Below are 9478 nucleotides of genomic sequence, written 5' to 3'. Positions count from 1 at the left end.
GAGGACCTTTTCGCGGCTGTTGTTGTTTTTTTTGTACTTCACAAACACGAAATTAAGTTCAATTTAATTAATTAAGCCGGTGCTCACTTCACTTTTTAAACACTTTTTACACTTTTTTTGGCGCTTGTTTTGCAATATCGCACGCATTTTTTCACTTCTTCAAAAATACACCCATTATTTGTGGAGGTGGCGAGTGGTCCCCTTTTTGTTGTTGCCGCTGAGACAAAAATTTGTACATTAAATCTTTTGCTGTTTTCGCTCCTGTGACAAAAAGTCCAAAAATAAATCCTTTTTGTTGTCCCTGTTGTGACAAAAAGTTGAAAAATAAACCTCTGTTGTTGTTACTACCGAGACAAAAAGTCTGCAATATAAAAAGAAATAATAAAGCTTCGAATTTCAATAGTGTTTATTTACGGCTGGGCAGGTATTTTTACTCAAAATCGTTCCATTCATCTGACTGGAAACCTGAAACTGAAAGACCATGGAAACCTACATCAGACTGGTAGAATTAATCGCAGAGTTTGATACAGATTACAGCCTTATTCCGGAAAGCGACCATAGCAAATACACCCTTGCGATACAGCAGGAAGAGTTGCGGTCCTTGTGGAAGAAGGTAAAGTCTGCGTTTGATTCGCTACTAGGATCTGAGGAGGTGTCAGGGGATGACGTTATGGCGGTAAGAAAAAAGCAAAAAGCAGCATACGCAATCTACATGCGATGCATAGCGTCTATATCTGCTGAGGCAGAAAAATACAAGAAAGAGGACAAGAACGTCAACCCTGAGCAAGAACCCCATGCGCATAAAATTCTCCTCCCTGCTTGCGACACGGAAGTTTTTAAAGGGGATTATCTGTCTTGGCCAACTTTTCGCGACCTTTTCACGGCAATTTATATAAACAATTCCAGCTTGAAAGGGGTGGAAAAGTTATTCTATCTCAACAACAAAACGCAGGGCGAAGCAAAAGATATCGTTAAAAAATGCCCTCTCACAAATGAAGGTTTCGAGATGGCCTGGAAAAACTTGTGTGAAAGATACGAAAACAAACGTATCTTAGTTAACACACAACTACAAATTTTATTTAACTTAAAAAAGGTAGAAAGTGAGTGTGGCAGTTCAATAAAAAAGCTGCAAAATGATATAAATAATTGTATTTCGTCCCTCAAATGCCACAAAATTGACACTTCCAATTGGGATGCAATCCTGACCTATCTATGCTCAACCAAGTTACCAGAGAGCACGCTGGCTATTTGGGAGCAAAGTATAGACCATAAAGTGGACATATCCAAGTGGGAGGATATGGATAAATTCCTGTCTAATCGGTTTCAGACACTTGAAACAGTGTCTGGTTTTACAGGGCATGCCACTTCGAAAGTGCAAAAACAAAACGCGTCGCGACAATCGTCAGAAACCCCTACGAAAAGACTTGGTGCTTTTCAAACGAAAGTATCTAAGCAAACAATAAAATCAATTTGTAAAATGTGTAAATCCCCTGAACACAGATTACGCAACTGTTCACGCTTCTGCGAGTTAACCCCAGTAGAAAGGATTAAATTTATAAAATCCACAAGTGGCTGCCTGAATTGCTTATCCCCAGGACACACCGTGACAAAGTGCACCAGTTCCTACAACTGTTCCAAATGCCACTCTCATCACCACACGCTCCTGCATGCGGATACATCTCAGCACACGGCTGTACGCAATCCATTCAAAGATGCGGATAATACCCCAACAACTTCGGCACAGGCGCGACAATCTGCGAACCAGAATGTAAAATCCTGTCATGCCAATTCCAGCACAGGCGTGCTATTAGGAACTGCTCGCGTACACATTCGCCATAATGGTACCGACTTCTCCGCACGGGCATTAATTGATTCAGGGTCTGAATGTTCCTTCATAACTGAAAGACTGAAACGCAGAATCAATTTGCCAGCGAGAAAAATGCATGCCCGAGTTTCAGGCATCACAAATGCGGTGTCAGCTCAGGTGAAAGAGGCATCCAAAATTTAATTACGTTCACCAGTGGATGCCTGCTTCAGCCTGACTACACCCGTTCTAGTCCTAGCCAAACTCACTGGGAATCTTCCATCCTGCCATATCAACGCCATGACTATGCAGGCATTCCCAGACTTGGTTTTGGCAGACAAAAGGTTCTACATCAACGAAGACGTAGACCTCATACTTGGAGGAGACATATATCCCCAAATTATACTGAGCGGTCTGAAAAAGAATGTACTAAATACACTCTTGGCCCAAGAGGCAGTGTTCGGTTGGATACTAACCGGTCGCATCGAAGCACCGAGTCCAACGAAGAGCATCATGTCATTCTACAACGAGGTTGCGTTGGACAACCAATTAAAAGCTTTCTGGGAGGTAGAAAATGTTCCCAAAAACAAAATGCTTAATGAAGAAGAAAGGTATTGTGAACAATTATTTAAGGACACAACAAAACGTGATGAAAGTGGAAGATATACAGTTTCGCTACCATTCAGGCAGGATTACCCTGAGAAGATTGCATTAGGACCGTCCCTAAAGCGCGCATGTTCACAATTCTTCAGAAATGAGGGGCGATTACTGAAAAACCAAGAGTTAGGAAAAGAGTATGTTCGGGTGTTATCCGAATACGAAACGCTTGGACATATGAGAAAAATTAAAAATAATGTGCCATCCGACGATTCGGATAATTATTTCCTGCCCCACCACGCCGTTGTAAAGGCGGAAAGTCTTCAACGTGTTAAGTCCTACAGCAAATGGCATTAGTCTAAACGACATACTCCACCCAGGTCCAGTACTCCAAGCAGACTTGCCTATTTTAATTCTACGTTGGAGACTGTACCGCTTTGTCTTTAATAGCGACATAGAAAAGATGTATAGGCAGATTTGGGTGACCGATTATCACGCCAAATTTCAAAGAATTGTCCATCGAACATCCCCCAACGAACCCATCAGTCTTTACGAACTAAAGACTGTCACCTTTGGTGTAAACTGCGCTCCCTACCTCGCGATACGGTCACTTCTACAATTGGCTGATGATGTAGAAAATACCTACCCAATAGCATCGGGTATATTACGCGAAAGTATGTATGTCGACGACGTTTTATCTGGAGGGCATACAATAGCGTCAACTATCAAAGCAAGGAACGAGATTCGCGAAGCATTACACTCAGCTGGCTTTCCATTGCACAAGTGGACATCCAATTGTGAGGCAATCCTTCAGGACATCCCCAAAACGGATTTGCTCAGCGAGGACTTCCTAGCGTTTGAAGAGGCTAGCTCGGTGAAGGCACTCGGAATACGATGGAACGCGCATTCGGACATGTTTTACTTCACCGCAGGAGTTTTAGAGAATGGCGAGAACATCACCAAACGCGCAATCCTATCCGCTATAGCCAAACTTTTCGACCCTTTAGACTGGCTTGCACCAATGGTCATAGTAGCAAAAATACTAATGCAGAACATCTGGCTAGAGGGCACTGGGTGGGATGAACCTCTCTCCCCAACTACCTTAGAACGGTGGGAAAATTTCACCCAACACTATAGCGAAATAGATAACATTAGGATACCGCGGTGGGTAAATTTTTCACCGGAATACGACATAGAAATCCACGGCTTCTGTGACGCTTCCGAGAAAGCATATGCGGCAGCGATATACATGCGCGTGAAAAGAAACGATCAGGTTTTCATACACTTACTTTTAGCGAAAACCAGAGTAGCTCCAGTGAAAACCATCTCGCTACCACGTTTAGAACTATGCGGCGCCGTGCTGCTCGCAGAAATTATGGAATCAATATTCCGAAACATTCATTTGGGGCCAGCGAAAGTTCACCTCTGGACGGATTCAACCATCGTACTTGCATGGATAAGAAAGCCGCCCTGTTCCTGGTCAACCTTCGTCGCTCACCGAATCACTAAGATCATCGATATGGTCGGTGGAAAGGACTGGCTTCACGTGGACTCGGAATCTAATCCAGCGGATCTAGGAAGCAGAGAAATACTTGCATCAGAGTTGGTCAACAATTCGTTGTGGTGGCAGGGACCTTCTTGGCTGCAAGAAGACAATTCCCACTGGCCAGCCCAAGAGACCGAATACAAAACGTCTGTTGAGGAGAAGAGGGCACAAACATATGCCACGACAAGGGTAGATCAGGTAGATATTCTCGACCGTTTTTCAAATTTACCCAGGGCTTTAAAGGTTCCATCCTATGTTAGGAGATTTTATAAACGAACTCACCCAAAAACTAAAGCAATGTTCCACGAAAGGTCGTGTATAATCTCAGCCGATGAGATGAAGGCAACGACTCAAGTATTAATACGAGTCTGTCAGAAACAATTTTACGGGACAGAATATTTAAAATTGAAAAATAGGGAACCTATCGATCGAAAGAGTGAAATACTGTCCCTAAACCCATATATCGACAAAGATGATATTATTAGAACAGGGGGGCGTCTAGGGGCATCAAAAGACATGTCATACAACGAGCGTCATCCGATCATCTTGCCTTACAATTGTAGGCTGTCTCGCCTTACAGTTATGATGGCTCATCATGACTCCCTTCATGGCGAGAACCAGCTCATGCTCCGTCAAGACCATGATCAGAGCCGTCATTCACAATTGCAAAACCTGCATTATTCACCGAAAGCAGGCACAGTCCCAACTTATGGGGACCCTTCCCTGCGAGCGGACTACTTTTACCCGCGCGTTCACCAATACCGGGGTAGACTTTGCAGGGCCTTTCGACATCAAAAGCTACCGCGGTAGGGAATGTCGACTGTCAAAAGGCTACGTATGCCTTTTCGTCTGTTTTTCCACTAAGGCCATCCACTTAGAAGCCACTAGTGACCTTAGTACCCCAGGCTTCCTCGCGGTCTTTTCGCGTTTTATCGCGAGAAGAGGATGTCCGCAGAACATCTACTCCGACAATGGTACGAACTTTGTCGGAGCCTCCAGATTTCTACGATCGGAATTCAAAGCCTTCCTGGCAGAAAGCCGAGACAAAACAGTCTCCAAGTATAGCCATCAAGCATTAACTTGGCATTTTATTCCCGCTGGAGCTCCACATATGGGCGGCTTATGGGAGGCGGGAGTGAAGAGCTTCAAAAGCCACTTCAAAAGGATCGCGTCTCCCCATAAGTACACCATAGAGGAGTTCCAAACCCTTTTGTGCAGGATTGAGGCGTGCCTCAACACGCGCGCTCTCAGTCCAGGGTCGAATGACCCAACGGACCTGGAACCACTAACCCCAGGACATTTCCTAACGGGCAGCCATCTTCTGGCGCCGCCAGAACCGGATGTGAACGAAAGCCCGGCCTCCATAATAAACAGATGGCAGTAGCTCAAGGCCCTCCATCAAACCTTCTGCCGTCGTTGGAAAACCGAATACCTTTCCGAACTTCAAAAACGAGTGAAGTGGAAACAGTCAAAGCAAAATCTTAAAGTGGATGATCTAGTTGTCATCAAAGAGGACAACTTATCTCCCAACGAATGAAGGTTAGGTATAGTCATCAACGTACACCCCGGCGAAGATAACCGAGTACGTGTAGTCGACCTCATAACCGAGAAGGGTCAAGTCAGACGACCTTTGGTCAAACTGATCCTTCTTCCCACGGAGATAGATTGTGAGAGGACCAAGAGCCTCTCTTAACAATCCCCCCGTTCCTCCACATCCCGCCTTTCAAAAAATATCCCACAAATTCACTCGCTCACCCCGAGCGAGGACACCAGAAATCTCCCCACTCACTCGTTATTCCATAACGAGTATACCAGGAAAGCTTTTACGCAGACCCTTGGTCTGCCACAGAAAACCAAGGCACTCGGCCCATAATCTTTTTAAATTTTTAAAATTTCAAAACCCAGCGCTCGCCCACCGAGGCCAATCAACCACCCTAATGCAGATCCCCATCTGCCACAAAACACTTATTTTTAATTTTCAAAATCAACCCAACTTCACCCGCTCACCCCGAGCGAGGATGACAGAACACCTACACACTCGGCCAAAGGCGCGAGGCCAACAAAAATGTATCAATGTACATATGTATTGAAATAGCTATTAAAAAATAGTTAAAATGGAAACCAACCGTTTCCTTCTTAACTATAAATACAATCAAATAAAAATCCATGCGCAACTACCCATAGAGGTTGCACCTAACCAATACGTGCCTCCTTTCGAAAAGGAGGTATCTTCATTTCCAGCAACTGCAGAAAAAATGAAATTCTGAGTTTTTTTTGTTCGTGGTGTTCTATTGTTCGTATAATTTTTTTTCCTTGTAATTGGCTACATTGAAGGCGAAAGCACCAAGCAAAACCGATGTTTCACTCGATTAGGCATTCAATAAAGCAATAATGAGACAGTTGAAAATTTGTATTTTGTATCGAAGATTGAGTTCGATAGGGCTTTAATGTAGAAAACTTTGATAATTATTTCATTATCGCTCCGCGTGAAATTGGTATTATATTTGTAAAACAACATATTCATGCTTATATAAAACACAAACATTAAATTTTATATTAATAAAACTTTTTTTTACAAATGCAATTAAAATAAAAGGGGCATCAGATATACATACATAATTTGGTCAAAGTGTTCGCAGTGGTTTTTGGTTTGAGTATAAATAAAGTTTCAAAAACTGTATAAAGTGCAAAACAAACTCGCATAAAATCCCTATGTGATAACAGTAGGGGCATTGCGTCCAGTAAATTTCGACAGCTGAGAAATTTCTAAAGCAATATCAATCAATGGTTTAAGCATTTCGCTAGCCAAACCAAGTACATTATTCTTCTCATAAGAGTCAATGTATAAACGTACAGTAGCCCCAGAACTGCCTGTGCCACTGAACCGGAATATAATGCGACTGCCATCCTCAAAAACAATACGTAAACCCTGCTTCGTAGCAACAGATCTGTCTACTGGATCAGTATAACTAAAATTATCTGCAACCTTAACTTTATAAGTTGTGCCATCGCTTATAAAGCTCTTGCCTACAAATTCTGGATTTGTTATATTCTTCTCCATAGTTGCAATCATTTCATTACACGGTTCCAATTCACATTCCTCATAATCGTAACGTGTAAAATAGTTGCGCCCATAGGTTGCCCAATGCACTTTGAGGATATCTTCGATTCCTTTGCCGGTGTGCTGCATAACAGATAGCCAAGCCAAAACAGCCCAGATGCCATCCTTTTCGCTTATATGATTTGAACCGGTACCGAAACTCTCTTCCCCACATAAACATAAACGTCCTGCATCCATAAGATTACCAAAGTATTTCCAACAGGTAGGCACTTCAAATACCTCTTTAACCAACTTCTTACCAACCAAATCAACCGCTGATGCAGTTGGCATACTTCTGGCGAAGCCTTGTATACCATTCTTCTTAAAATATGGTATACATTCTAAATTATTTACAATTACTGCCAATGAGTCGCTTGGTGTAACAAAGAATGCACGGTGACCAATTATCATGTTGCGGTCGCCATCGCCACCGAATGCAGAGCCAATATCGTAATCACCCTGTGCCACAGCTTGTACTAAATCCTTGGCGTAGGTTAAATTCGGATCAGGATGTAGGCCTCCAAAATCAGGTAGTGGTGTTGTATGTACTACACAACTCTCTGCGGCACCCAAACAATTCAAAAAGATTTCACGTACATATGAATCTGTTACGCCGTTTAATGAGTCGATACGCATTTTAAGCGGTTTTCCAGTAGTTTTGCCACTAACCAAATCACGCAGTTTTTCAAAATCGAAAATCTCTTTCATATGTGACACATAATTTGCCACTAAATCGATAACATCAACAACGAACGGCTTGCCATTCACTTCATATTTGTTTGTACCTATTTTATTAATTTCAATCTCTAAACCATTGACAATTTTGTACTCTTTAATTGCAGTGGATAGTTGGTAGATGTTATTGGTTACTGCATCTGGGGCGGGTCCACCATTTTCGCAATTGAATTTGATACCGAAATCATTTTCGGGACCACCAGGGTTATGAGATGCGGTGAGCACAATTCCACCGAGGGCCTTATACTGACGTATCAAACTTGAAACTGCCGGAGTAGACAGTATACCATTTTGCCCAACCAGTAACTTTGCAACTCCATTGGCAGCACACATACGTATAATAAGCTCTGCTGCTTCCTTACAATAGTAGCGCCCATCACCACCAACAACAAGTAGAGCTCCATTTAATGCTGCACCATTCGCATCCAAAATACATTGCACAGTTTTCAGTGTAATTTTGTTGCGTGAATACTTTTACCTTTTTGCGTAATCCACTGGTGCCGGGTTTCTGGCCCTCATATGGCTTTGTCGTGGCTACAGTAATATTTTGCATTTTCGAGGAATTTACAATTCCATAATTTAATTAAAAGCAAAATGATTGTATGATAAAGATCTACTAACGTTCGCTATACTCAAATTCTGACAATTACCCATGAGTACAACGCCCATGCCACGCAAACTGGTACGGATGTTTTGCATCTGTTTTGAGAGTCAACAGTGTCAGCGCCGACAATAAAACGTTTCGGATATTCATCAAAAAGTTCAACAACTTTCAGGAAATATTAAGCTTTCCAAGCAGCTTTGTTCTCCCTAACCATCATGAATCAAGTAGTGTATTAGGGACTTGTAAATCGAATTTAAGAACAAAGCGCAAACGTGTGCAATCGACGGTGTCTCTGACCAAAACTCTATTGATAGATTTTGGATTTCAAATAAGAACAAAAAAGGGACCCGTACATAAAAACATCAATCAGAAATAATATATGTAGGTATATCATGATAGTAAGCACATCTATGAAAAATAGTGCTGTTATATATGTATATTAATATATATCGATATTTATATAAAAAAAAAAAAAAATAAATGTAAGGCGCGATAACCTCCGAAGAGATCTAAGGCCGAGCTTCTCTTCCAATTTGCGTCGTGCTCCTCTTGATTTTTCCCTACAAATTGGCCGGACGGGACCTACATGTTTTATGCCGACTCCGAACGGCATCTGCAAGGCAGATGAGTTTTCACTGAGAGCTTTTCATGGCAGAAATACAATCGGAGCGCTTGCCAGACACTGCCGAGGGGCGACCCCGCTTAGAAAAATTGTCTTCTAATTGAAAAATCTTATTTCTAAAATTTTGATATTTATATAGTAATGTTTAAATAATATACAAATATACCTACATTCATATACGTAGGTACTGTGGAAAATTATTCGCTTGCATTGTGCGTTTCGAGTTGACATTTTTGAGGATTATGTCCTCTTATTACGTATCGGCATGGGTAAGCCCACAGTTTTACATCTGCATGCCCTGGCAGTTCTTGTGACAATTTTTTCGTTTGAACGCTCCAAACTTTTAACGTTGAATCTTTACTACCACTAACAATTAAACGTGAATCAGCAGACCAAGCTATTTCTTGAATCTTTGCAATGCCATCTCCTGCACCTTTGGAATATTTAAGGTTACGATCGGTGACTGGATG

The 9478-nt window shown here is 42.1% G+C and overlaps 1 pseudogene; it reads right to left on the bottom strand.

Annotated features, from left to right (window-relative positions):
* Positions 1-6657: 6657 nt before the first annotated feature.
* LOC137251980 (phosphoglucomutase-like) lies at positions 6658-8335 on the bottom strand (annotated as a pseudogene).
* Positions 8336-9478: the final 1143 nt, after the last annotated feature.

This window comes from Eurosta solidaginis, chromosome 5 (genome assembly GCF_040869045.1).
Source record: "Eurosta solidaginis isolate ZX-2024a chromosome 5, ASM4086904v1, whole genome shotgun sequence".
Classification (NCBI taxonomy): Eukaryota; Metazoa; Arthropoda; class Insecta; order Diptera; family Tephritidae; genus Eurosta; species Eurosta solidaginis.
Note: the sequence above shows the minus strand (reverse complement) of the source record. Positions and strands in the feature narration are given on the sequence as shown.